The 22,149-nt window shown below is 40.1% G+C and overlaps 1 protein-coding gene and 1 pseudogene across 1 annotated transcript in view; one reads left to right on the top strand and one right to left on the bottom strand.

The window, feature by feature from the left end:
• The window catches only part of ITGB1 (integrin subunit beta 1), a 114,862-nt gene that overhangs the window by 77,549 nt on the left and 15,164 nt on the right, over positions 1–22,149 (bottom strand). The window lies entirely within an intron of this gene.
• LOC143688130 (ubiquitin-conjugating enzyme E2 D3 pseudogene) lies at positions 11,798–12,235 on the top strand (annotated as a pseudogene).

Here is a 22,149-nt window from a genome sequence, read left to right as displayed (position 1 = left end):
AAATTCACTAATCAAAAGCTGTGATCAGTATACGTACCCTAGAGAAACATGCTCTTAAATCTAATCCATTTCTGTAGGTATAAACCCATTGTAAGTTGAACCTTCTGATGAAGATACTTAAGCTAAATTGTGTCCCACCTCCAACAGGACAGTTCTTAAGTATACTTTTGAAGTCCTTTTTAAGAGAGTGAAAGGGAGAGAAAGACAGGGATGCAAGAACCTGAAATCAATGAAACCAGTAAGAAAAGGGAAAGGCAAGCAGTTGCTGCCATGTGGCAGAGGAGACAAGGATCACCAGCAGCCAGTCCTTGGGAAGAAAGCATTGCCTTGATGATGACTTGATTTGGATATTTTCCCAGACTCTAACTGTAAGTGAATAAATTCCCATTTTTTTTAAGCAGAACCATTTCACGGTATTTTCTTGGAGCAACCTAGGGAACTAAAATAACTAAGGAAAAGAAAAAGAAAAAGATGGATGAAGTAAGCATGACAAAAGATTAATAATTGTTGAACCAGGGTGATTGCCGCATTGGAGTTTGATATATTAGCCTCTACTTTTGTGCTTGTTTACAAATTTTCATAGCAAGGAGTTTAAATTATTATGTATTACAAATACGGCATTAAAAATTTATAGAAATTAAAATAAAATGTACTTACTCCACAGTCTCAACACTTCACCAAAATAAAATTACCTTCATATTCCTAGATTTCATTCTAAGGCTATTCTCATTTTATGCCTTGAGTAGTTTTGTCTGCTGCACTTATTTTTTGCTATTTCAATTTGATTATTTTTAAATAATTAAAGTGTTTTAACTACAATTTATCCATAATTATAGTATGAAATATTAATGAAACTTAATGAATTATGTACCCCATTTTATATAGGTCCTTAATCACATTTCTGTAGGTGTGAACTAATTGTAAATAGGGTCCCTTAAAGATGTGACCTTTAGTTAGGTGTGGCCCAAAGAATGAAGGTGGATCTTACGCTGGATTATTGGAAGCTCTATCAACAGCCAGAAGATGGAAGTCAGAAAAAAAGCCCAGAAGATCAGATGAAAAGAGAGGACATTGCAACGCAACAGGAAACCCAAGGAACCCCAGGGCCAGCACAAGGGTGTCATAGTCTTCAGGGAGAAAGTAAGCCTTACTGATATCTTGATGTTGGCTTCTGACCTCTGAAATTGTGAGCCAATAAGTGCTTGTAGTTTACACCAAACCATCATGTGTTATTGTCATAGCAGCTCGGGCAAACTAGCACGCTTATAAAATCTTTTGTTTTTGGTTTTTTTAAGACAAATATTGGGTAAAGTACAGAACTGCGGGGTGTTTTCACAACTTACTAGAAAACTGTCTTCTAAGATTGTTGAGTTTCTTCCTTTTAAGGGGTGGTTCTGATTCAACTGGAGAGATGTAAATGTTTTACAGCAGTCAGTCTTAGGCAGTAAGAGCAGACATAATTTGCAGGTAACCCGTGTGGCTAGCTAACAATCTGCATCAAAATCATATTGGCATACTAGAAAGGGGGCCAGGAAAAGAAGAAAGAAAGAATGTAAATCCTGAAAGAATGAATGACAACTTTAACATAGTTTACATAAATTCAAAACAGGGATCATATATCTAGAGATTGGACAGATCCAGGTGAACAATGACAGTGGAGAGCCATTATAAACCATTTTTAAGTCTAAAATGTCAGGCTTATAGACTCTATTGGTATAAAAATTGCAGCCAAAGCTTTCTATGAGAATCAAGAAGATTCCTAAGTCCTAAAACTACATGGACAAGTCATCATGAATCTAGCATTCTAGAAATCCCATTCATACACCAAATCTATTTTAGACTTGGTACTGTGTCATTTTATCTTTGGTACTGTATCCATTTTATCTCTGCCTTTTCTCATATTTTCAAGACCCCACCTCCACCCCAGCCTCCAAGGCAGTATGGGAAGGAGAGGTAATTAGAAACTCCTGGTTTTTGCAAAATCTGGGTATTAATATGTCATTTTGTTAATTTTAGTAGGACTCTAAACAGTCTTGAGGGCTGCTTCCAGGTCTGAAGAGTCTTTTCTTGCCCACTGTATTTTCAAAAACATCATAATATACTGTAAAAGTTTGAACTCTGAAGTCAGGAATCCTCTGAGCCTTAACTTTTCTCCTGTTAAACAGAGGTAATATTGACTTCCTCCTCAAGGTTTTTGTAGATAGTCAAAGGAGACAACACATAAAATTCAAAAATTGAATGAGATACTATTCACGATGAAAATTGTAGCATTAGTGCATATTTTACTTTCCTTCTTTTAAAATATCTTGGGATGCCACAAGTGTGAACAGCTTGGGTCTAGGAATGAGTCTCCGGCCTGGTTGGGCTTTGGCAACTCCTCTGAAGATTTGCTCCGTGCCCCTCACACTCGAGAGGTTTTTATTTTCTTTGTCATGTAATTGTACAAATGGACTGAATAGACCGTTTAAAGAATGCTATGTAAAGCACTGATTGTTTCAAAAGAAAGGGACCGTCTTAACTTAGTGAGAGTTCAGAGGAGAGACACAGAGAAGATTCAAGGATGGAAGAGCAAAAGCAAAGAAAAAGTGGGACTACTAAACCAGGAGGAGCCGGGGCTGCGTACAGTAACAGTCTCCAAGTGTCTATTAGGGAAAGGAGCACCACACAACCATTTCCACCTTGGCCCTCTGAAAAATGGGAAAACTGTCATGGTGTTTTTGGGATCCACACCCTGCTGAGCAAAACTGATATAGAGGAGAAGTCTTTAAAGAGATTAAATTTTAATATAATTAAGAAGCTAAAAATAGGAGAGAAGACGGTAACAAATTAAAATGAGAGGTCCAGTCCTAAATCTTCACTGTTTAGGAGCTGGCTTAAACTGTGATGAAAATTGGGCTCTAGAAATACCAGAAGTCACTGATTGGCGCTAGAGTTGATCATTTATAGTTTTTGGGTTATTTAAGATAAACTGGATATTCTTGCTTGCTAGCTGCTGGAATGCAATATAACAGGAACAGAATGGCTTTTAAAAAGGGAAATTTAATAAGTTGCTAGTTTGCAGTTCTAAGGCTGAGAAAATGTCCCAATTGAAACAAATCTATAGAAATGTCCAATCCAAGGCATCCAGGGAAAGAAACTTTGGTTCAAGAAGGCTGATGGCTTTCAGTATTTCTCTCTCAACTGGAAGGGCACATGGTGAACATAGCAGCATCTGCTAGCTTTCTCTCCAGGCCTCTTATTTCATGACGCTCCCCAGGAGGTGTTTTCCTTCTTCATCTCCAAAAGTCTCTGGCTGGTGGACTCTCTGCTTTGTGGTTCTGCAGCGTTCTGAAGTTTTCTCCAAAATACTTCTTTTATAAGATTCCAGGAAACTAATCAAGACTCATGTAGAATGGCTGGGGACATGTCTCCATCTACTCAAGTTTAATACCCATAATTGAGTCACATCTCCATGGAGATAACCTAATCAAGCTTCCAACCTACATTATTGAATAGGGATTTGAAGAAACAGTTGCTCCCACAGATCAATTAGGATTAAAATATGGCTTTTCTAGAGTACATAAATCCTTTCAAACTGGCACTCTGGAAAATTCAGGAATTGGAATAATTTGAACCTTTGCTGAGGCATGTGTAGAATTTAGAGTTCTGACTGCAGCCACATCTCAGCACAGCCTAATTGAATTGTCCTGCTTTTGTCCCCCAAAATAGTAGTTTTCACCTTGAATAAACAAGTTTTCACCTTGAATAAAAGGTGAAAAACCTTATTTTTCTGTGAAAAATCTCCCTCTCCTAAAAAAGGAGTCAACTGTTTGTGCTGGAGATGAGAATGAAAAGGTCTCAAAATGATAGTTCTGAGACAGAAGAGAGAAGTTTAGAATATAATAATTATCCGAATGTGCAATTGTTGGTGTGTGGGAGGGAAGTAAGGAAAAGTGAGTCTTCCAGCCAGTGTAAAATCGCTCAGGTGAGAGATAAATCTTTAGGAATAGTTGAGCAGGTGGTTATTTTGTGTGTCTGTGCACAGAAAACCCGGGGCACTAGATAGATGGCCATTTACTGCTTTAGCTGTCCTGGAACACATGAGGATTCAGACCTGCCCAGGACATATATCCTTATGAATATCAAGTTTACTACACTATGCCAAGGTGAGGTTCTGCTATGCTGCCTTTCAGTGGAGAAAGTTTTAAACCCACCCTTCGAGTCTGGTTAGGGTTTACAATGAATTATTTAATAAGAGAATTAGTGACTGAAGTTGTGAATAATCATCTCTGGAGATATTTAAAAATGGGCTGTGTTCTTATCTGCCACTAAGTACTTTAGCCTATTCATACATTAGGCCCCGAGGGCCATGTTAACTGACTTTTTATCTCTTCCTTTGACATTCTGATTTTTCAGAACTATCTTTCACTTAGGTTATTAAAAAGAAATATTTTGGCTAACACTAGGTTGGCAAAACTGAATGTAGTTTTTTTTTCAGACATTACAAGAAATACTTAATGATATTGGCATAAAGACTACCTACATTTGAGGCCACTGCTTTTTCAACAGGATGACTAATCAGAACAGGGCTGCAATGTAAATTAGCACCACCATCTCAAGCATATTAAAAACCTTGCAGCTGGTCAATCAGGATGTTATGTAAAAATAGGTAGGAAGGAAATAGCTGCTGCTGCTATTCAATTTCGATTAGATCTTGAGAGGTAACAGTGTCAAATACCTACACTTACATTTTGAAATTCTGAACTTTCTAAAATCCATTGAAAAAGTTCTCTTTTCTTTTTTCTGTAATTCTAAGTCTTAATGCTGTTTGTAAAATAACACAACACTGCCATTATTTTCAGGTAGGCCTTTTTTCAGTTTGGTTTTGAATTTGCTACATTACCAGTACAGAATTGGAAGAACTTTTGGCTCTAAATTTCATTATAAAATCTTTTGTTAAATTAAAAAAATATATATTTTGTTGCAGGTAGTATTTTCCTAGCAAATATGTGATCTCAAACATGTTCAGGTTATTAGTGCAAAGCGTGTATAGTTATTTATAAAATTATTTAAAAATCTTTGTAAGATTATTAAAAATGCATATTATCATGTTTTCACTTGTAAAGTACAATCTGCAGTATCATTCTAGTTTTCTTCTCCTTAGAGGTTTTCTAATAATGTTTTCTTTCAAGGACTGATAACCAGTCTCTTTCCCAATTAGGAAGATTCAAAAGCCCACTTAGAGTGGCAAAAGCATACCTGAGCGAGGGTGGAGAGGAAGGGAAAAGAGTATGGTAGACTCCGAAAGAGAGGAAATGAAAGCAACAGGCAAATCTCAGAAGGCAGAAAAAAGAAAACATATAGGATGGTGCAAAGGTGAAACAACTGGGAGGTGAAAGGAGATATTTCTGTGTGCAAGGACCAAGGAAAAAGCAATGTGCATTTAAAGAGCCAGTAAGACTTGAGGTGTGTTGTTATGACTTGGTCTAGATGCAGGTTGAAAACAAAGGGTTGCATAAGCAAGAAAAAAAAAAGCAGAATCTAGGACATTTCTAGTTGCTGGTGATTTCTTTCTACGAAGGGACATGGAAATTATGAAAAGTGTTAAGGTGCTTTGTCCCCAGCCCAACAGAAGAGATTTTCCCAAGTTGTAAAATTAGAAGTAAGATCTAGGAGGCTAGCTTCTAGTTTCTCCTTTGCATTCTTTTATACATGGATATGTAAAATAAATTTGATCCATGGATGCACAAAATAAATTTAACCCAGACAAACTGATTGGGTAGTTTGATTTATTCTACTTGAAGGAAAAGCATTGGAGAACATGTTCTGCCAACTAGATATGTCACTATTAAGTAAAATAAACTTGTTAATGAGCCAAATTTCTTGATAATACAGCTGTTTCTGTATAGTTAATGAGAAATTGTACTCATTACAATGAGGTTCTGATATTGCAAGTATTGTAAATTCCAGGTCATTATATCACATTTCTTTTGTTATAATGCAGAGAAGACATGTTTAAACACAGAGAGTTAATTTTTTCTCACTGTGTTTTAAAGGCAATTCTTGGAAATGAAAACAATTTAATCACATTTACGTCTATTATTATTATTATTTTAGTTCAAGGAGATAGATTATCCTTGTCTTTATGTGATTTATTTACTTATTATTTTAAATTTCAAGCATATTTCAACCCACAGAGAAGACTACAGTGAACTTCTCTATATTGGTCACCAGATTTATCAAGTTACCATGCTTTTGCCATTCTTGCTTCATCTATCCCTTGTTTTTTGTATTATGTCCATGTCACACTTGCATTCTTCAGTACGCCATCTTTAAAAATATGGGCATTTTGGGACGGTGCAATGGTGGCTCAGTGGCAGAATTCTCACCTGCCATGCCAGAGACCCGGGTTTGATGCCTGGAGCCTGCCCATGTAATAAAAAATTTTTAAAAATGGGCATTTTTTTACATAACCATGAGGTCGTTATTGCACCCAACAAAATAAACATTATCAAATACTCAGTCCATAATTGAATTGACCTGATTATCTCCAAAAATGTCTTTAATATTTGTTTGAATCAGAGCCATACAAAGCCACTGAATTCCCTATGGTTATTTTGTCCTTTATGTCTCTTGTAATCCAAAACAGGCCTCTTTCTCCATTTCTTTTTTTCCTTTTTGCAAAAACTAGGTCAGTTATCTTGTAATATACTTTGTTTTTAAGTATATAGTTTAAAAACAAAATAGTAATATAGTGTTTCAGAAACGACTCAATATCTTACCATATTAAATAAGAGTCCTAAAGGATTTTATTACTTCACATGAATATTTAGCCCTTGGTGTATTTATTTCACTCTAATTTATGAATGAAAAGAAAATTCGCTTGGTAAGAATTCATTAAATTTATCTCTGCTTTCTGCTTGTAAAATTTCTCCTTTTAAAGAAGGCCATACAGCTTTAGAAATAAAATATAAATGGTACTTTATTGTTATCATTAAATTTTAGATATTTGTTAGAGAAATTGTCTTTCACGGGTACTTTTCAGTATTTTAGATTTCCATGTCATAGATGAAAGGAAAAATAATATTTACATTAGGATTTGTTGGTTTATAATACAACTAACCTAGGGAATGTGTTTTTTGTACTTATTATTGGATGCAGTTTGATATCAACTTAAATTAAATATAAATCTGGATTCTGAGAGCTTATTCTCCCTCTGAGTTTCAGACATGCCTCGGCTGTTACTTCCATTAGGCCTAGCCTTCTTCATAAGTTCAAGGATATTACTCAGGGCTCAAGTCATCAGACATATCTTAGAGGTATTTGTCATCTTCCTCTATTAGTTTTTTTGTGCTTCAATTTCAGTTTGTGCCAGGATCAGGTAAATATCACCCGGGGTGAGGGAGAGCCCCACCCAGTTTCAAGTCAGCACCCTGGTTTAAACAGTGTGGTATTCACTGAGCCTTTGAATTATTGCCCGGAGGCTGCAAAATCTCATTGTGATTCAGCCGCTCTTTCTGATTAATCTGCAGTGAACGTTATATGAACTACCCTGATGAGCATCATCACAGGGCATCCCGTCCCCCGCCCCCAGCCCCTCTGGGCTCTCTACTCATCCCACCCCTGAAGTCAAATGGGTAACGACACCAAGGGAGTGATTACACGGCTATGTAAAATGTTCTTTAATGGTGTTTGCTCAGTCTGATTTGACTGGGCATCCAGGGAGAGCGATTTAACATCTGAGCCACAATTGAAATCCTGATCATAATGCACTGACTTCTTTTTGACAAATGGCTCTATGTCTATTCTGCTTATTTTTAGTGATGCTCTGAGGTCATAGTCAGCAAAATGCAATTCTCAGGACGGCAGCCTGAGCGTCCTGAATGTATGTCGGGACTTTTTCAATGACTCCCTGCTCGATAGGGGCTGGTCACAGTCTACTTAAAACCTTTCTGATAAAGCGGCAGTTGTGGAATCTGTCTCCCAAGCAGGAGATGTTCCCAGTCAGCAATTCAGTTGTCCAAAGGGGGATGAGAAAATTAACCCCGATGGGGCTCAACCACGAACCGGAGTGTCCACGTCTCCTAAGCCTTCCTTAGGTGCCTGAACCCATGGCTCAAGGACAGGCCGGCAATGAGAGCTCCTAATTCTTCAGCACTCATGATATTCCAGGTACCTAACATGCTAAGCACTTTACATCATTTCAACTGATTTTTCACAACTATGTGAAATAAATATTGTAAATCCGATTTTATAGATTAGGAAATAGAAGCCCTGAGAAATGCTACTCCACAAGCTAACAACTGTTTCCCGTAACGTTAAAGTGGAAATTGAGAGTTGGCATTTAGGAACTTTTATAGCAATGTGAATTATGGAGATATTTTCATTGTATTTTGCACACCAAAAAGAAATTAAATCTCATCCTGGCATCAAAGCCCTTGATCGTTAACATGATACTCTACTGCCTCCCAATTTGATAATGGGTGATGATGAGTAAAGGAAAAAACCCACCTGCAAATGATCGCAATTTATCATTATTCCTAGGAGATCCAACATTGAAACTTCCGAATTTGGGGGGATTGAAATAAGAAGAGAGGCTTCATAAAAAGTTCCTGCATAGGAACTTTTTGCCATTCCACCATTGCCACCTTTTTGGCCATGGTTAGCAGTTAACACAGATTGAGAGTTAAAGAGCCAGGAATTGTCCCCAAGTGCATAAACAGATTACCCCAAATCCCCAAGCAGCTCAATGTAGCTGTACTATTGGGATATGGGGCAGCACAGCCAGAAAGCCTACGGGGCATGCCCCATGCCAAAGGCCCATGCTCTTACCTACTGTGCTTTGCTTTTCCCACTTAAAATGCATGACAAGATTCACAAGGATGTTTGGGGGAAAATACAGAGCTTATTGGTTAATAGCAGGTCTTTGGGAATCAGACAGGCTGGGTTTGAATTCGCTTTTGGAATTGTGTGATCTTCAACATGGTACTTATGCTCTCTATGCTACAATTATCATGCCTGTAAAGTGGGAATAACAAGACTTACCTCAAAGGTTTATGGTGAGGATTTACCTTTAAAAAATGCATATAAAACATTTAGTACAGCCGTTGGCACATAACTAAGGTTAAATAAATTATTCCTCTTGCTAATATTATCACTATTAAAAATCATAAAACAGTCATTCTTTAGAAAGAACACAAGAGTAAAAGCAATGTGGAACGTGATAGTTTGTGGATTTTGACCCTCAGTCATAGACTTTTCCCAGTTTCCCTTTTTTGCAATAATGTATGGCTTTTAAGGAGCTCAGTCTGATATGCTATAAACCAAATTGGTCCTTCCTATATGCTAGGATACCACAATCTTTCTTATTTCAGATAATCCCCCCTCGATTAAATTGCTGTACTTTTCAATAACGAAATAAGCAGACCTAAATAAAAGGAGAAAGTCTTACTCCACGGAAAGAAAATCTTCATTTATGCACTTGTTTCATTTATTACCCAGATATTTATGATTTCCGTAGTAAGAATGTCAGCTCCAGGAGAGCAAGGATGTTTGCACGTTTTGTCCCCCAATGCCTCTGGAACAGCGCTTAGGGCATAGAATAGAAGGTACTCCCAGAAAAATCTGCTGAATAAATGCATCTTAATGAAGAACACAGTCATAGCAACTCACTCACCTTTCAATTGTATTTAACCTGCCGTTTAAAAAAACGGACACTTTTAGAAATTTAACCTCTCCGTATTTTCACTATACAGCTATAATACACTTGGGGGTGCGGGGAGGGAAGGATTCTACCTTTCTGTCTTTACCAGCATTAAAGAGAAAGGAGCAGCCTGAGGCCACTGGCCTGCGCGCCAGCGGTAGGCGTGTCCTCCTGCACCCAGCTTCTCTGCACGGCCGGCGGCTGACTTTGCATCTACATGTTTGTCGCGACCTTTGGGTGCGAGAATGGGCAGTGAGCTCCACGTGGAGGAAGGTGCGGTCCTGAGTCACTGTTACCTCCCCTTGAGTCACGTACTCGTTGGGGCTGCGTCGCCGCCACTCGAGAGTGCTAAAGCGATGCCACTGCTACGCTGAGGCGCGTCTTCGGTGCTTGCCCATCCAGGACGGGAAAGGAGGGGTTATGGGGCTGGGACGCCTCCCAGGAAGGGGAAAGGACGCAGCATTGCTGCTCGGACTACCGCTTTCTCCCTCCCGAGGCTTCCGGGTGCAGTTCTGCAGAACCCCTCCCAGGCTATCCTACCTTGTCTGATTCTGAGGTTCAGAGTCTGGCTTCTCCTTCCAAGGACTCAAAAGATTCTCAGTGGGCCTCCACTTGGGCCTCACTGCGTTTTGTTTGTTTGTTTGTTTGTTGATGTTGTTGTTTGGGGGGTAACAAACTAAAGAAAGAAGTGGATGTTTGAGTAAATATAGCTTGTTATCCAGGTTGATATAATCTGACGTGTGACTCTAGGTAAATCTCTGAATTCATTGGCTCAAAATTTCCTCATCGAAAATGAGAGGTTTGGAGCAGTGTTTCCCACAGGGGCAGCTGCCCGGACCATCTGATTTCGGCTGGTCTGGGTGGGCAGTTGTTTTGATGGACAATCCAGTCACCATTGGACAAAATGATTTGAACATCCTTCTAATGCTAAAATTCTATGAATCACACTCTTTTCTTCCAACCATCTCTTTTCTTCCAACAGTGTTTGTCCGAGCCAAAAGAAAAACTTATTAATTGTATTGGTTTTGACAAAAGACAAAAGGGTAGAAAGATTCTTATAATTTTATTTTAATAAAGATGAAATGTGTATATATCTTTGTGTTTTTTTATCCAGCGACAACTTCAGAACGGCTTCCTTTTAAGTTCCCATTTGTAAGGATGAAATTCTACCCTGAAAAATTCCAAAGGGAACAAAAGTCATAATTTAGAGGCCAGCACTCCGTGGGCTCTCACGCCCTGGTAGGGCCAGGGCCCCTGGGAGAGAACATGGTTGCTTGGTCAGCAGTCTTTGAATGGTCCCATTTTATTTCCAGCCACAGCCAGCAAAGTTGAATGTAGGCAGCACTTCCTGCCTGGTTTGAGAGCTACAAACTGCATCAGGAAACAAAGTTTATAAAATCATCTATTCTGGCTCTATCCAGCCCTTTGTTGAAATAGCCACACTATCTGTGACATCAGTGACAAGGCCAAAGAAGAGAAAGCATACATGGATTTATTCCCTCATAACAATTCAGAAAAAAAGGCAGGGGACCAGATGTTTCCTTTCTAAGTGACGAAGGACTTGCGAACAAAAGCAGGAGGAACCACTTTGAAAGATCTGCTTGGATTTCTTTCTTAGCACCTAAGGACATTACCAAATTCTATGAGGGATTATACCCTGGATCCTGGCCCATAATAGGTGTTCAATAAATATTAAATAAATGTATGAATCAGCAGTTCTAGTAGTCTAAGGGAGATCTTTTTCTGCCGAGAGTTGATTCATGGAAAAAAACCACTAAACTGTAGGCTTGGGAAGCAGAGACAGTATTCAGTAAGTTGTCAGCAAAATTACCAGCAAGTATTTGTTGAAATGAATTGGCCGAGCTTCTGAAAGTCGAGGGAATGGGGGTGGGGGGAGGGAGGTAAGGCAACAGAGGAGTTGGTAATAAAGGTTAAATGCATATACAGGTGTCAGCCCCTTGCGGATGGCTAGGGAAAGGCAGGCTGGCCCACTGGTCACCCTGGCACCTGCGTCTGGTATGAGATGAAGATACAGTCTTTCCCCATGACCCTGATAACCAAGAGTTTTGGCTGGACCTTTGGGTGCACACCGGACCCAGACAGAAAGCACAGACTATGGCACACAAAACAATTAATAAGGTGTAGGAACTCAGTGATTTGGCCCGTGACCTCCCAGCACAATGCACTGCAGGTCCAGTTGGGGATGAGCTGTTTCATTGGCAAGCTGCAATTGTGGGACCTAATGACATCCCATATCAAGCTGGCGTATTCTTTTTGACAATTTGTTTTCCTACAGATTTCAAGCCACCTGGGGTTGTATTTACACAAGAATTTATTATCCAAATATTAACAATAATGGCAGCATTTTTCTTGATATTCTAAGATCCCAGTGGTCTCCTCCTTTAATTATTTCCACAGTTCATTTTTGCATTTGTTCACTGCTACATGACCTGAACCCAGATGATCCCTATTGCCAGAGATTGTGCAGATCTATAAAACAGAGACAAGTACAACAGACTATCTCAGGAATGGACTCAGAAATATGCCATGTGATGCTACCTTAAAGTCAGAATAACTTGCATTATAGCTTGAATGAACTTTAAATTATTGTTTCTGTTTTGACTTTCTTATCTGGCTGCTTCCCTGTCAGACTTCATCTTTTTTAATTCTGTTTTTTTGTTTACCTCCTTCCATTCATTCACATGCTTATCTGAGAAGGCTTAAGTACTTTAAGCTTAGAACAATAACTACTGTAAAGTTGTTATGAGGAAAGTGGCCCAAGATTCAGAATTTTTTTTAAGTGAAGCATGTATATTATGTGGCCAATGTCTTCACTCTAACTTGGTTTTGAGACTCAAACAGCTCCCCACTGCTGTAACGTGCTAAGAAGTCGTCAGATGGATGTTCAGTTGTCACACCAAAGGAAACAGCATTACTCTGTAGCAGCACCCATTTTTGTTCAAGTCTTCCACTGTTAGAGATTTGAGGTTACATGATACACTTTTTGCTCATAACTGATGTGGTTGGGAAATTGGTATTGAATTTATAACATCAGTGAAGAGAAAATCTGATGCATTTTATGCATGTCAATAAAGGAATTACCTGTTCTACAGAGAATGGAAATTGGAAGTCAAACACTCTTTGTATTCCAAAATAGGGTCGCAAACATTTTGTAATTTTCATTTAAATTGTTAGGAAGCTTTGGAGCTATTAGTTAATCTATCTTCCAATATACTGTTTAATATAGTGCTGAGTAAATGATGCAAGTTGTCAATGGATGAATGATCAACTAATAGCTGTGCTAGAAACTGATTTATTTTTCTTCAGTAAAGTGGCACAAACCAAAAAAAACCCCACAAACATTTATATATACATACATTTTGCTCAGCATTTCTTGTGTAATCATTTATTGATTCATTGATGATGTCAGCAAACATACGGTCATCTTTAACTGGCAATGATCATAAGTTTTTCAGAAAAAGAAACACAATTACTAGAGGCAACAGGCTTATGGACATTAATTTGACAGTTTTAGGACAAAACACTGGGTGTATTATAGGAGTAGAATATTGGAATTGCCTAAAGCTCTAACAATAGGGAACTTGTTAAGTAAACCATAATGCTTCCCTGCAATTATGTTCTCAGTTAAGCTTATGTTTTCAAAAGTTATCTATTGGTATAGAGAAATTTTTATGATATGTTAAGTTAAAAAGTTATGAAGGCAGAACTATTGTTTTCTCACCCGTACCCATTTCCTACAGCCATACCTCCCTTCTCCTTCCTAATATGATTCCAATTTTATTGAGGTTTCAGTCCTCCTGTGCCCAGAAATGTGTTTCAGGGTAGGCAGGTGCAAGCACAGCCCCAGCGCTAGGTGGCAGATCAGGAGTGATCTCCAGGAATTGCCTTTGCGATAGGTTGAGAAGTGGGTATGTGATTCAGTTTGGGCTGGTGAGGTGGGGTGGAGATGAAGGGGGGAGGGCTGCTGCTGGAAAAGTTTTCCTCTATCTTAAAATCAGAACCAAGGGGACAAAGATCCTGCCTTTATTTAATGTTATTGAGTCTGTGCATGATACTTAGAACTGGTAACCACCCTGGAGCCAGGCCTGGAGCTGAGCTGACAAGACTGGGAGAAAGCAGGACAGAGAAACCTAGTCTGTTGGTGTTGCTGATTGCATAACGGCGTTTAAGGAATATTTAATTTATCTCTGCCCCAGTCCTCTGCTGCTGTCCAGGAAACTGACTTTTGATGAATTTCTCTGCTTATAAAGCCTCTCTATTTCTGGACTTATGTGAATCAATGTATTTCTTATTGTTAAAGCCTATTGAATATTAAGTCTTGGTTTTCTCTTATTTGCAACTAAAAGCATTGTAATGGATACTTGTAGAATGAGAAAGAGAGAAATAGAGAGACCAATTCCAAATTTGGAATATATACATACATATTCCACTTATTTCTGGGTGATGGGAATATGGTTGGTTTTTATATTTATTATATTCGATTTTGTACTTTTCTGTCTTTTCCAATTTTTCTTAAAAACTGGATTAAGTGCAATAATGCTAATTGCAGAGGGCTCTAAGAGCATTGAGAATTGCCATCTTCTTCTGCTAAGTAAAGTGGGTGTGTGGGCAGGGCAGTCTTCTGAAAGGAGAACTCATTTGTTGAGGTCATGTGTCAACTTGGCCAGATAAAAGTGCCCAGTTGTCTGGTCAAGCAAGCAGTGGCCTGTTACCATGAGGATATTACATGGGCTTAAATCATCAGTAAGTTGGTTGCATTTATGGCTGACTACATCTACAATCAACTAAGAACAGTTTCTTCAGCAATGAGAGGTCTTTCATTCAATCAGCTGAAGGCTTTAAAAAGAGATGATGACTTCAGTAGTCAGAAGAGAGGATTTTCATCTCTACATCAGCCAGCCAGCTTCTCCTGAGGAATTCATCCAAAACCTTCATTGGTTTCCAGCTTGCAGCCTGCCCTTTGGAATTTGGACTCATGCATCCCTATGGTTGTGTGAGACACTTTTCTCAAATCTCATAATATTTACAGGTATCTTCTGTTGGTTCTGTTTGCCTTGAGAACCAATCCTAGGAGAATGCTCATAGGAGAGTAGGAAGAAGTGAGGCTTAGGGGAAAGGGGGTGTTCTGGTTTGCTAGCTGCTGGAATGCAATATACCAGAAATGGAATGGCTTGTAAAAGGGAGAATTTAATGAGTTGCAAGTTTACAGTTCTCAAGCTGAGAAAATGTCCCAATTAAAACAAGTCTATAGAAATGTCCAATCAAAGGGATCCAGGGAAAGATACCTTGGTTCAAGAAGGCCGATGAAGTTCAGGGTTTCTCTCTCAAGTGAGAAGGCACATGGTGAACACAGTCAGGGCTTCTCTCTCAGCTGGAAGGGCACATGGCGAGTACGGTGTCATCTGCTAGCTTTCTCTCCTGGCTTCCTATTTCATGAAGCTCCTCGGGAGGCGTTTTCCTTCATCTCCAAAGGTCACTGACTGGTGGATTCTCTGCTTCGTGGTGCTGCAACATTCTCTGCTCTCTCTGAGTCTCTCATTCTCCAAAATGTTTCCTCTTTTATAGGACTTCAGAAACTAATCAAGACCCACTCAAATGGGTGGAGACATGTCATCCCCTAATCCAGTTTAACAACCATTCTTAACTAAATCACATCAACCAGGGAGATGATCTCATTACAGTTTCAAACATACAGTATTGAATAGAGATTATTCTACCTTTATGAAATGGGATTTATATTAAAACATGACTTTCTTAGGGGGCATATATCCTTTCAAACCAGCACAGGGGGACTTTCAATCCGTTGTTCCCAATTGACAGAGAAGGACTGGGGTGGTGGTACATGAAGGCCACATACGTTGTCCCTTTTATGTGTGATGATTAACAAAGATAATCTCCTTTCATCATCACAGCGGTATTGAAATCAGTGTTATTTCATTTTATAGAGGATGGAACTGAAGTTCAAAGCCACACACAATGAACAAATATCAGAACTGTGGTTTTAACACAGGCCTAACTAACATTAAATACCGCACACAGTACCCCTTTCAGATGAACTTGCTGGGAGTGAAAATCCTAGAGAGTTGGAGCTGAAGAGACCATACAGACAAAGAACCATTATGATTGTAAGTGGCAGAAACCTACCTCAAATCCCGGTGGTAGGTGGAATTATGACAGGTCCATAATCTTAACCCACATTTCTGTGAGTGTGAACCCAATATAAATAGGACCCTTTGAAGATGTTATTCTTAAAGTCTGGCTAACTGAATCAATATGGGCCCACTCCCATTACTGGGGTCCTTAGAGAGAAAGTCACCGAGAGGAGCTGGAAGCAGGAAATCCACAGAACCGAAAAGACGAAGGAGATCACATCCCTATGTGATGGGAAAGCCAAGCAACTCAAGGATTGCCAGTCAGTCAGAACACTACCTACCTCGGGAGAAAGCAAGCCTTCTAGTCTCTAAAACTATAAGCCAAGAAATCCCCATTGTTTAAGCTAACTCATTGTATGGTATTTGCCACAGCAGCCAAGGAACTCAAGCAGTACTTAAGAAAAAAGGAATTTATTGGTGTGTGTAGCTGGAAAGAACCAGTATTAGTCTTGACTAGGTCCACAGGTGCAGGCTGAGGCCTGTACAGGAAGTGATTAAACATTTCTTCTATAGGACAGTGTCCCAAGGCTGCAAAGAGGAAAGAGTATCAGTTTCTCAAAGTAAAAGTGGAATTAAGGTAAATTTGGTCTGAAAACTCACCCAATAGCTTGTAGAAAGGTTCTGGGTCATTTTGTTATCTGTTGTTTATATATCATGACTGTTTGTCATTAAGAAAATCATAATGCTTAAGAAATCTACACACAGCGAATTCGTTCTTTTTTTTTCAGAGACAGGGGAATCCTAACGCATACTTCCTGCCTTCCAGCAGCAAAGAATATTGACCACAGGGTGACTTTTTAATTGGAAAACTTTTATTAGCACTAGGCTAAAGGCTTGTGTGACACTTTGAAATGGTTGGGTATCCCAGAAAAGCCATATTCTTTAATCCTAATTCAATATTCTTGGGTGGGATCTTTTTGATTAAGTTGCTTCCATGGAAATGTGACCCACCCATTCAAGGTGGAGTTACCTGAGGAGTCCTTTAAGAGGGAAACATTTTGGAAAAAGACAGATTGCGGACACAGAGAGAGACCTTTGGAGATGTAGAAAGAAAATACCTTGGGGAAGCTGGGAGAGAAAGCTAGCAGACTTCCCCAGCTGACAGAGAAACCCAAACATCATTGGCCATTTCTTGAGTCAAGGTATCTTTTTCTGGATGATTTAGTTTGAACATTTTAATAGCCTTAGACCTGTAAACTTGTGACTTAATAAATTCCATTTATAGAAGCTGTTCCATTTCTGGTATATTGCATTTCCAGCAGCATTAGCAAACCAAACCAAACCTGTTTTCTAATTATGTGCAGAATATTCATATGTTAGAATATTCTGATTATAAGATTATTACAGAAAAGGAGAGCAATAATTTTCTTTTTCCTGTATTTAGTCCCTAGATCAGGGATCAGTAAACTATTATTGTAATTGTCCAGATAGTAAACATTTTTGACTTTGCAGGCTATTTGCTGTTTGTGGCCACTACTGAGTTTTGCCATTGTGTTATAAAAGTGGTCAGGACACTATATAAATGACCGAGTATGGCTGTGTTCCAATAAAACTATTTTCAAAAACAGAAAGCTGGCCATATTTGGTTTGCAGGTTTTGGTTGCAAACCCCTGATTTTTGTCATTCTTACCATTGCTTTATAAAAGTATCATTAAAAAAATAAAATCTCTGTCAAAGCAACGACATTTCAGAGTTTTATATAGGTGTACTCTATTTAGTTATTTTGATTGATTGCTTCAAGGAATCAATCTTAAATAAATTATTGACACCTGTTTTGTGCTTTTTGTTCTAAAAGAGGAGTAACCTTACCAAGGCATGTAGATAAAAAAATTAAAACTAATAAAACTTTTCCAATGGGGATATAAATTTCAAGTTTTAAAACCTTGCATTTGCAAGGGAAATTTGATTAAGAAGCAGAGGAATGCAAACTGAACTGTGAATAGATGGAGGGTTAATAAATTCTAGGGATCAACACCATATTTTCCCTACTGTGGAGGGGAAATAATAAAGTAGCTGTTATTAAGTTTGGAGATATTTTTGCCCAATAATAGATATGAAATTAAAAACCTGTTTGTTCTAGTTTGCTAGCTGCCAGAATGTGATATACCAGAACTGGAATGGCTTTTAAAAAGGGGAATTTAATAAGTTACAAGTTTACAGTTACAAAGTCATGAAAATGTCCAAATTAAAGCAAGTCTATAGAACTGTCCAATCTAAGGCATCCAGGGAAAGATACCTTGGTTCAAGAAGGCTGATGACATTCAGGCTGACTCTCTCAACTGGGAAGGCACGTGGTGAACATAACATCTTCTAGCTTCCTCTCTAGGCTTCTTGTTTCATGAAGCTCCCCCAGAGGTGTTTCCTTCATCTCCAAAGGTTGCTGGCTGGTAGGCTCTGTAGTTCTTGGGTCTCTGCTGCTCTTCTTATTCTCAAGCTTTCTTCAAATTGCTTCCTCTTTTGAAGGATTCCAGTGAAGTAATCAAGACCTATCTGGAATGGGTGGAGTCATATCTCTTCTGATCAAAAGATAATACCCACAATCTTGTGAGTCCCCATACGGCAATATTGAATAAGGATTAAAGGACAAGGCTTTTCTGGGGTCCACCACAGATTCAAACCAGCACACAGTTTAAGATTGTATCTAAATAGTTTTTAAATGATTAAAAAAGAGAGAGCAGATCAATATGAGAATCCAGTAACATTAACACAAAAGCAAAGCAACTCAGACTTTGTAATATCTCCTTGCCATATCACCAAGATGGATATTCCCAAGGCAGTGAGATCTTGACGAACTATATGAAAGCAAAGACACATAGTTATTATATATTACATGCTGAATGTATTTTTGCCTCAATCCATTGCTCTATGGAGACCTTTTGGATGAAATATCCTTCCAAAATTTTCTTTAGATATGGTGTTGACTAACACCTTCTTTGTATAGCTTTAAGATGGATGGGCCACTTTCCATACCCTTCTTCTTCACAAAGTATATTTTTAGAGTTCCAAATACAATTTAAGAGCATAAAAAAGATCAGAGATTCAGAAGGAAATAGAAAAATTTAAGCATTCTAAGATTAGGATTGTTTGAGTTGATGTTACATTACTCCACTGTAAATGGAAACTCTCAATTCCGAGGTTAGCTGGGAGTCCAATGTCTAACTATTCCTTTGTGTTCTCTTACCTTTCCTTCTTGATTCACCTAAGAACCCCTAGGATCTTCACTGTCCTTCCAAAGCACACCCTATACCCAAGAAAGGGCAGTATCTGTATCTGAAAAATTTCACATGGCCATTGTTTCTTGCTGTCAAATAGAGCTTTGCTGAATTTTTGTCATGCTACCATGACAGATGTGGCTGTTCAACTCCACAACAATATTTCCTTGGCCTTGCCAGCCAGCAGACTCTAGACAGAGCCATCATGATACTCTATGCTCCGGTTCACCCTCCAGCTACTTTGGCCATGCCCAGCCTTGCTTCTAGGGAACAAGCAGCCTTGTTGTTGGTGCCTGCCAGAATGGCTGGATTTAGAACTTTGAGCTTTAGCCACATACAGTGTCACAGTAGCTCTCCTCCACAAATTCTGAGCACCTGTCTTTAGCCTGGATTACCAGTTTGTACACCCATTCTCCTCAAGGTGATAACTTTATTTCTGAAAACTCATTGCCCTTCTCTGCCCCTGAGCTTTGGTCTGGACCATACTATAACACCATAAGCCCTATCTCTGTTTTAAGATTCCAGGAAGCGCAAGTCTAAGAATTGCTGTTTGCTCTTTGGCTTCCAGAAAATGCATGCCAGGGCTTGGGGCAGCTCCTACCAGGAAGCAACAAAGGGCTGATAAAACTCACAGCAGTAATAAGGTGCATTAAACAACTCCCTTGATTAAAATCACTCTCTTTCAAGGAAACAAATGCAACTTCAATCTGAAAACAGCAGAGAAGTTTCTCATTATAATCATGAATAAAGGCAGAGTTGCTGAACAGCGTAAGAGTTTTAGAAAAGGAGAGGGGAGAAAAGAGAGCAAGAAGGAACGAGAACACAGCAGATGCCTGGAGCACCCCTGTCCTAATGGGTCAGATATTGGGATGCACATACTGGCGTGGGGGAAAAGTAGCAACTCCTAAACCCTGGATTTTCTTCTAGAGATGACCAAGCTGTATATTCTCCATGGTATTTGCACTGGGGCAGCAATCTCACACTTTGATATGTAGACAAATCCCCTGGGCATCTTTTTGAAATGCAGATTATAATTCCATAAGTCTGGTAGGAACCTGCGATTTTGCATTTCTAGAAGTTCCCAGGTGAGGTCAATTTTGCTGGTTCATGGACAACACTTAGCATAAGTAGCAAAGTACTAGAGAACATTGCCTTTTGCTTATCAAGACTTGTTTCTTGGGAAGCCAGGAGCTGTCAGGAGTGCAAGGACAGGGAGATGGGGACAAGGAAGTAAGCCAAGCCATGGTCCTTGGATGCACTATACTCATGTGTGCCGCCCCACCCCATGACCCATGACACCTCCCATACCCCCACACATCTGAACGCTGTCATCCACCCACCCACCATGCTCCAAGTGCCCCTACCCAGACCCTTGTCCCCCTATGAGTCCCGCTCCACACCCCACCCTGCACACACACATACACCTGCTCCAGCTCAACTCACCTCTCCTGTTTCGCCCCATCCTTCCCAAGACCAGCACACCAACACTCAGCCTCTCAACTGCTCTCTCCCTCCCTGACTCCTGCAGATAGTCGCCCATGCATCCAGCTGCAGGCACTCACCTTTGTGCCTGGGCCACACTGGCCCCCGGCCCAGATAGTTGTGCAAGACCACCTCCCCCAACCCCAGGCTCTGTGTACACGTACATCAGCATCCAAAGCCCCCACAGATCAGCACACATGCACATGCACACATCCACCAACGCCCCCCCACCAGTTCAGGGCAAGCTCTGACCTACATATCTGGGCCACACTCACCCCTAGCCCACACAGGTGCAACCCCGCCCAGCTGCCCCCTGAGCTCTACACACATGTACACCAGGGCTCCAGCCCCCAGACCCACACCTGTACAGAGCCACATCCTCCCTGCTGGGTCCCCACACATCCGTGTACTGACATTTTGACCCCTGCCCCACACAAGTGCACACCCTTGCCCCACCCCCCGGCATAAGTGCCCTGCTCCCACACCTGGCAGGTGCTCACATGTGCATTTGTGCTACATAGCCCCTGCCTTGCACACATGTGCACCCCTGCTGCAACCCCCCTTGCACCTGAGCACTTGTACCATCCCCACCCACCCAACATCACCCACCCCTGATCCATGCCCCAAAACCCCCGTGACCTGTGCCCTGCCCCTACACACTCACCTATCTGGATCTTGGCCTCCCTGGACACTGCCCCCTGTGTAAGGACACACCTGTGCCCTGCTGTCCCTGTGCCTTGACCTCTGTGCCTTGTACCTCACACCCTGATATCTACAATCCACAAACTCCATGCACCAACCCACATCCTGCCTGCACACCAGCCCCTGTTCATCTGTACAGCCACCACAATCTACCTCTCATTATGCCCTGCCTCTGTGTCCCCCATGCTGCATGCTGCTCCGGTACTCCAAGGCCTGCTAGAGCTGCAACCCATCCCCATAGCCCTCATACTACAGCTCCACAATCCCACAACCTGCACTCCATGCTCAAAGGTACCAGTGTAATGACCCCAACCAGTGCCTATACCTGCACTGTGACCCGTCAAAACATTGTTGTGCCTGCCCCACGCCCTGCATCCTGCTCCACATCCAGCCCACAAATACAAAGCTTTAGACTACTGAAGGAAATCAACTTCCAAAGTAACCCTATCAAGATATTTACATGTCTCGAAGACAAGAGAAGATCACTAAGCATATGAAGATGCAGACAGACATAGCCCAGCCTAATGACCAAATTAAAACCCCAGAGGAGATACAGACTCAGGAAAAGTAATTAAAGATATTCAATAACTCTACTAAATAAAATCAGTAGGATGGCTAATGACATACAGGAGAACAAGAAGACACTAGAAAAACATAAAGAGGAATTTGAAAGAATAAATATAAAAATAGCAGATATCACAGACTAAAGATGCTGTAGACCAAATAAAAAAAGATACTAGAGACACACAACAGCAGATTTGAAGAGGCAGAAGAAAAACTAAGCAAACTAGAGGACAGGACAAATGATTTTGAACACAAAAGAGCAAATGGCAAAAAAGATGGAAAAATTTGATTTGGCTGTCAGGGAAATGATGGACAAACAAAACACATAAATATA

Source organism: Tamandua tetradactyla, chromosome 1 (genome assembly GCF_023851605.1).
Source record: "Tamandua tetradactyla isolate mTamTet1 chromosome 1, mTamTet1.pri, whole genome shotgun sequence".
Lineage (NCBI taxonomy): Eukaryota > Metazoa > Chordata > Mammalia > Pilosa > Myrmecophagidae > Tamandua > Tamandua tetradactyla.
This window is presented reverse-complemented; position numbering and strand designations above follow the sequence as displayed.